The sequence below is a fragment of the Hylaeus anthracinus genome, unplaced genomic scaffold (assembly GCF_026225885.1).
Source record: "Hylaeus anthracinus isolate JK02 unplaced genomic scaffold, UHH_iyHylAnth1.0_haploid 11997, whole genome shotgun sequence".
NCBI classification, from domain to species: Eukaryota; Metazoa; Arthropoda; class Insecta; order Hymenoptera; family Colletidae; genus Hylaeus; species Hylaeus anthracinus.
This window is the reverse complement of record NW_026534344.1, coordinates 4548119-4556067: the sequence shown is the minus strand read 5'-3', so window position 1 is coordinate 4556067 and position 7949 is coordinate 4548119. Positions and strand designations below refer to the sequence as shown.

At 43.6% G+C, this 7949-nt stretch overlaps 1 long non-coding RNA gene across 2 annotated transcripts; it reads right to left on the bottom strand.

Moving 5' to 3' along the window:
• Positions 1–1097: 1097 nt before the first annotated feature.
• Positions 1098–2291, bottom strand: LOC128889554 (uncharacterized). 2 transcript variants are annotated; one of them, XR_008460467.1, is made up of 4 exons: positions 1992–2291; positions 1753–1876; positions 1448–1599; positions 1098–1338 (listed from the first exon to the last, which is right to left on the bottom strand). It is a non-coding gene; the product is annotated as an uncharacterized LOC128889554 (long non-coding RNA). The 2 variants fall into 2 exon arrangements; XR_008460468.1 differs by having other exon boundaries at positions 1448–1529.
• Between the last annotated feature and the right edge of the window lie 5658 nt (positions 2292–7949).

Genomic DNA, 7949 nt, shown 5'->3' with positions numbered 1-7949 from the left:
TCCAATAATAGGGTCCTAGGTGCCCAATAATTGACGAAAATTTCTCCACAGGTCAGCGGGGTGGTCGAACTTTATCCTTTGACGGATCGTCGCGTTCGGTAACGCTGGTCAAGTAGAGTGTTTAGACAATGAGAGGAAAGGAAGACGATTAGGCGCTCTTTAACCCCTTTGGTGCAGTTTCGTCGACGACATGCTACCTGGGGGTTCAGCTGAATGGTTCTGGCTGATTCACTTTCATAAGTAGATGTAAAGTTCATATATAATTAATGGTGATTATGAAAACAAACGTCTCATAATCGAGTAACGTCCAATAGATACCAGAATTAAGTACTTATATATTATAGTAATACATATATGAAGTCAATAGATAGAAAATTCTCAAATTAAATTCACAATTAATTTTTGTACATATTTCATCAGTTCTTTGTTTCATTATTTAGGTAAATAACCTACCTACGTATTATAGTTGCATCCGACCCATTTACGATAACAATAATTATTACAGATTCGATCACCGAACAAATATTCAAAGTAATCGAACTCCTGGTTCTATCGAACGAAGTCGCCGCCATTGTGAATCTCCCGCGTGCAAAGTTTCGCTCGTAAAACGGCTCGACGACACGATGCGAATGACGTTCGATAACATCGCGTTCTTTGTGTCAGTATTTGCCACTTGCGGGGGAATATGGTTCTCGCTCGGGCTGTACAGATTATGAATTTTGGTGACGGGGTTGCGCATCAAGTTAATCCACCCCTGGCTCGGGTGCGAGAATGATGCATCCCCCTCGGATGATGTAATCATTCGTTCGAGGGGCGATAGAATAGCCGAAACGAAAATTACTTTCTCGAATGTGCGAGCAGCGATGAGCAATTTAAGGGGGTAGAGAGGTCGATTTCGTCCGGACGGATATACAAGACAAACATTGTGATTTGAGCGCCGATTGGAGGTTGAAATTACGTCTGCGTTGGGGTCTGATGCAATTAAGGACAATTAAAGATGAAAATTAAACAATCGAATGGAACCACTTCTCGTTGGAGTGGTATGCTCGGCCGTCTGCACTGCTCCGTTTCTTTCATTTCGACGAACGCTCAAGCAATTTGTAACGATTATTGTTATTGAAAGCCTCTAGATATTCTAAAATCTGAGTACAGTACCCACGTACGCGATATAAAGACAAGTAATGTAACATGAAACAATAAAAATTAATTGTGAGCACCATCGAAGTCATCTTCAACTCGGATGTTCTTTTTTTTTTTCGAAATTCGATTCACACCTGCGAAATACCAGCTTAGTTATACTTGTTGCTGCGGAGGATTGGCAATCTCCTACAGAATTACCTAAAAACAATAAAATCAGTGCCAAATTTCATGTCTATACTTTATAGATTGTTACTTTTGGCGCATGTTCAATGACGCTTACCACCGAAAATATAAAATCTATACCAACCCCTTCGAACGTGATTGCAACGTACGTGTAGATCGTATGCATGAGGACAGTTTCCTCAGGTCCTTTAGCCTCTTCAAGGAGTCTGATATATACGTGATATATACGTGAGTTTAGTTTATAAATTTTCAATATAGTAATACGACAATATAGACCTAGAATTTTGAATAAATGTCAACTATTATATTTACAAATGGCGTAATACAAAAAAACAGCTTAAATAAAAGTGGCCCCCGTTAGAATAATAAGGTTAGAACAATTCCCGATTTCAGATCGAAAGGGTTGAATTGAAGGGAGCACATGTTTACCGTGTTTGCTTTGCTCTGCACAATAAAGTATTCCAGAGTACTTTCACGGGAGACATAATTCTAGCATCGATAGTGGAGTTTACAGCATTAATTCACTCGTTCGCGACGAGATCGCTACGGGTCTCTGTTAATCAAAGCCCGCGTAAATACAGGGTGTCTCAGTAATCGCAACACAATCTCTAAGAGGGTGATTCTTCACGCGTAAGCGCATCGAAAATATAAAATAACATTATACGTACCTTCTTGGAATATATGACTGAGGGTAGCTTAAAGGTTGTATGATTTTTATTTACGAATGTTAAATTTACTTTAAATAGCCAAAGAATGAATTTCTTTACCACGTAAATAAACTATCGATTTTATCATTTTACAATTTATCATACAAGAAAATTCCATTTAAAATGTTTGGTTCGTTTCCGTTTGATGAATCGTTTCGTTCGACTGTTTTATACTACAATTGCTGAGACACCTAGTGTATCCGCGATTCGCGCAAGGATCGAACATCCAACTGAAATAGCACCGTGCCGCGAATACGAGCGTGTTTGGATATATATTGTATTCGCGCCGTAGCGACGGCGTTTTCGTGAATCAAAATAGCGTTCGGTTTTACGCGTTGCCTGACAGCACTTGGTCACGTGCTTCGTTTAATGGAACGCTCTACGAGTTATTTCAAACTTATGTGTCATGCATTCTAGTTGCGTACAAATATAACCGCCATCGACGGTGTGCACGCGTGCGCGCGTACACGCCATGCTCGCGCCGGGACGATTCCTCATATGCTAACGGAAGAATCAACACTTTCTTGGAAAATGTAGCGCGAAACGTCGAAATTCTCTGCGTTCGATAAATCGCGATCGCCTAAAAGTAGCGTTGGCGCGAACGAGCTGCAAAGATAGAATGCAATCGAGATTAACTTTTAAAGAAAGTTTTAGCCGGAGGTGGGCAATATTTTATTCGAATGACGTAAACATGGAAGCAATATTTGTTCCAAAGTACAATAAACATGATTTAAATTACGAGCAAAAGAGAATAAAAAAGTAACAAGTTTCTCTAATCACCCACAATTTCGATCCATTCGTCCTAAGAAAAATTTTACAAACATCGGAGTAAGTGAACTTTTCAGCGCTTACTTAAAAATACTTGCGGCCTAATTTTCTCACATTCAGAGAATCAACATACTCCTATTATAATTTCTCTAAAACTCCATGGATACCTTCCACGACGATGTTAGAAGCGATTCAGTGAATGTTGATTTTTCACGCTCCAATTGTCCACGAAACATTTCCAATATTCGCCCTTCCTCCGCGTCGTGCTTCCTTTAATTCGCCTAATTCTTCAACGCCTTGGTGGCCAGCAACCGTCATTGAATCGTAATTTTTGTTTCTTCGAAGTTACAATCCCCATTGAAGTTTACAGCGACGTTGGGCGATTTATCCATCGAATTAATTTAATATAACGACCATTACAAATTACTTTCGCCAGCTTGACACCTACGCGGATTCTGAAAGCTAATTACGCCCGGAACGGGAAATAATGGAAGCTCCGAAAGCTATTCATGGTGCTCCGCTGTGTAACGTTCCAAAAGTCCAGTGAAAGATGGTGGGAAAATTAGAATCGACCGAGATATACGCGTCGCGACGAAGTAAAAGGATCGTCGATTAGACAAACAAGATCTTGTACGTGACTTTCAATTCGCCGAACAATATTGGTGGTTTTTAGCCGGCTTCGAAAAGAAGGAGGTTACTCAATGTATATTTTGTTCTTAATCAATTGATCTTTCATGAAACCAAACATCTCTTTCGCTAGAATTGGAAAATTCGTGTTGTAGCGTGACCGTAAAGCATGCTTTTAGAACAATGAACGCTTTCGTTCGATAGTTGGGTCAGCCTGTCTTCAATAGCCGTTGAAGTACCCTATTAAACAGGTATTCCATCCACAACTTCGAGGATAGCTTGCACCCCCCTCGCCCCTAAGTCGATCATAACAAACTGCTTTCAAGGATCATTAATCGGTTCAATCTTTCCTCCGTGCGCAACCTTTCGAAAACGAAGAAACCGTTAAAGCGGGAAACACGATGGAAGATTTGCATAGGAAGCAACTGCGGGAACTACCCGACGAGAGGATTACCCTTTACTTCTCCAACTATGCAGACTCGCGCGACGAAGTTCCGACGGAGTACAAGCGAAGGAGGCTAACTTTGAAGACGGAGGCGAGGGAGGATGACTGATTGTGTAGACTGGCGAGATTCGGCGGAGGGTCGAAGCACCTCACCTCTCTCGAAATAGTCTTATAACTCGATGGCGAGCGTGCCCTAAAAATAGCGGGATTCCGTGGTATTTGTATACGTTTTTCGTTTTTGAGCGTCTGGTCTGAGCGAGCGCAAGGTTGACGCGTCCTCGGAGGGTCTGCTCGAACGTTCTGGCAAAAAATTCGTAGCCGATGGAGAAGAGATCGACGATCGTTTTCGCGTACCTCGCCGACGTTTTCGTCCCTTCTGGCGATCCAGGGACTCCCTTGCCCCCCCCCCCCCCCACCACCACCTCCCCCCCCCTCCACCACCCTCCCCCTCGATGCTGAGCGAAAACGAGCATCACGGTCGGAATTACGGAGGCTGCGGCGAAGTGAATCGGGTCAACTCGGAGGATGGTACCGTGGAATTCGTAACGCGACACACCTGTCCCATGATTTCGAGGCGGAAAACAGGGGCAACTTTCCGTGATGACCACGAGTGTTTACTCGTTGAGGAACGGGAATTCGCGTGGGGCTCTGGACCTTTTGCATATAGACAGGATTCGTATTTATTAAATAGATTTTAGGCAAAAGATGGTTAAACGACAAATTGTGCATGCACGATTCTTTTCATTTCTTGGATACCCTCAGGGGCTGTAGCTATGTTCGATTGTAGCGACAGTACGGGTTTAGCGATCCCGAGGTACCCGAACTATAGGGGGACCAGTGGGCTCCAACGGGCTACTAGCGTACCAAATGAGAGAATCACGGAGAATGGTATCCAAAAAAATGCAAATGCAAAGCAATATAAACAATATAAGCAAGGATACAGCTTCCAAAAGGATACCGACGTGTTTAGAATATTTAATGGGGATGCTAGAGAATTATGAAGAAAGGTGTCTAAGCAAATGCAAATACGAAGAGGTCAGGAAAATAGCAGAAAGGTATGCGATATTTAAAAAATCTGAAGGTGCTTCTAGAAAAGGACTTTATCGAAAATGTGATACGATCAACTGGATAAGAGAGAATTATTGAGAAAGGTATGTACGCAAAGTAACATCAAGGGTTAGAGTATGGCCCAAAGGAACATCAAATTATGGATCAATATGTATTATTCGATAGATGATTTAACGGGCACAACAGCTAGCAGAGAATGCACTTCAGACAATGCGTACCAGGTCAAAACAGAATCAGAATCAGGAAGATCGGTGTATAGAACAACCCTTGCAAAGATGAACCTAATAGAATAAATAGAGTGTTCGTATCACTAGAAAGGAAAACTGCACTTTTCCTCCGACAGAGTTAGTGGATATTGAATTCCAATACGCTTCAACGTAAATATCCAAAGATCATGCTCGGATCTTTAATCGCAAAGCTCAAAACACGAAGGAGCTCTGATCGCTCTCGCCAAAACTCACAGACATCAAATATCCTCTGGATTCCCGATATTAAAGAACAATCTTTGCCAAGTGTCGAATCCAGCGTTTCTTTCTGCAGCCTTTCAAAAGTCGTTGGACATCCACTGAGCCAACATTGTTGAACCCAAAGTTGACAGAGTTTTCTGCCCCGTTCGAATCGCATTAATCGTCGCGTCCCTAATTGAAAGCCTAGCCGAGACCAAACGACACTAGGATTCCTCGCGTGTCATTCGAACGTAGAACGCGGAAAGTCGACGTGGTCGACCGGAATTTTCTCGACGTTCCCCGAAAATGGGGGGGCCTCTCCGCAGCCCCTCTGTTATCAAAGAGTTCGTCTTTTCCTTTAGAAAAGCCGGTGGAACGAAGAGAGTCATGATGGCAGCGAAGAGAGAGGATCCCAGAGAGGGAGGAAGAGCCTCTGGAGAGCAAGTGAGCGTGTACGAGAGAGAGGAGACCAGCTCGTAGTGCCGCGAGTGAGCGTGGGAGAAGGATAGAGTGAACGAGAGAGGGCGTAGAATAGACAGAGAGGGCGGAAAGGCCGCGAGAGAGACATAGAGGGAGAGAGGTGAGGTCCGCCGCAAAATACAAGTTGGTAGGATATCGACCAGCCGGAAGTCTGAGTAGTTGTTGCCATGGAGACGCTCAAGTCAATTTGACCTGGGCCAACAGTCACCGGCATACTGATGCACGATATGCCATCCCATTATTCATATGGTTTTTACGCGGTGGAACATATTTCGCGAAGCGATAGCCACAGCGCCCGCCTGAACCCACTACTTCAGCCTGCTTCAGCCAGAAGCCAGCCAGACCGAATCAGCGCCTCCTCGTGCTTCCAACTTTTCTTCGTCGACCTCTTTCGCACTCGGCCACGGAATTTTTCCTCGACGACACCGGGGAGGGAAACGATCGAAATAGGGGTAATGACGCCGCTGCGTCCCTGAACGACCGATGACTACCGATCCCCATTAACCGGTACGCTATCGATCGCTACCATCGAACGGAAATCGCTCCAGATGCCTGCGATTGTCGGATCGGGTGAAATACGCGACGATGGACACCTTTTTGGCGAGTTTGCGAGAAAAATACGATGCAAAGCTTCCATACTTGCACAGACCTAACACTACAGCATGGAATTTCAACTTTTTATTACCTAAACACTATCGTAAACGTATATCGTTCTACGTGTTTGCACATTTGTACACATAGTCGGAAGACTACTGCACCCAAGTTTGCTACTTCGTGCAAAGTTGCCTTGTTGGCAAACTACGAGCAACTACTTGCGAGTAACTTTAGTCAACTATAGTAACCAAGGTAGTCATTAGTCATAAAGACCCTATAAATTACGCGATAGAAATCAGATCTAACATTAGATCTACGTCTATTATGTTTGCTCAGATATTGGCATAAGAAACCTAAAGGCTGTTACATGCGAGCGATTCCCTGATGAACCGATCGTCACGAACCCTCGCTTATCTATCTCAATTTAGTTTAGCTAAATAGAAATTAGAAATGGAAAGTTCTGAAGTTCAACCAGTCATCCTGTTGGCAATCGATGACGAACTATACTCGCAAGTATCTGTATCTTTGTACGTGGCAGTTACCAATCGCAACGGAGATCTCGATTATCTGAACGCAATTAGGATCAATCTCGAATCGTGATCTGCCTTTCTAATTTTGCAAGCATTTCCCTGATCCACCACTAGTCGCAAATCCTCTTTTGCTTACCTTAGATTGATCTGTACACGTTACACGATCCTATAGCGTGGAAGTTCTTCAGTTTAAGCATATTTATCGTGTTTGTTAGTAATTATAGTCTTCAACGGACCAAGTGGCTATCGGCCATAAAGAAGATTTTGTAAAACACCTAATAGAAAGCAAAATTAAAATGGATTCATCATTTATGTCTCTCCTATCGTTTGCTTTCCAAGCAACAGGAGCATCTAGCAAACGAAGCATGTAATGGTTATTGCATACAAGCAATTCTCTGAATAATTAATCATCACGAATCCTCATACAACTACCACATTTTCCTTTGACTAAGCAAGTTTACCCTATCAGCAAGCAACTACTCTCGAATGATTGCAGACGTATTCAACACACCAATCATAACTCAATTCATCATCATTCTTCTACTTTCAACAAATCTAAAGACTCGCTAAAATCGAATGTCAAGAAACTGCAAGTTCGACCTAGCTTACTCGAGCTGCAGACACCGCCCAACTGCTCTCAACAGATTACAGTCTCCTCTATCAGCCAAGTCGATTACCAGTCGCATCAAAGATCGTGCAACTCCCCGCCGCGTTTTCATCTCGAAATCCAGCCTCTAATCGTAGCCATCAATTGGTTCAGCGCGCCCAAAAGCTCGTCGACAGCCGATCCTGTTGTGAAATAAATTCGAGCGCAGGCGATGCCTCGGCTCAACGGTCGATTATGTATGGTCGCCCTTCCGAACGAGACATCTTGCGCAGCGCGTAGCCTGTACAGGTGCTCGCAACAGGCGGCTCTCAAGAGTCGAAGGTGTGCTCGAATTCTGGCGTGGCAGCCCGTGGC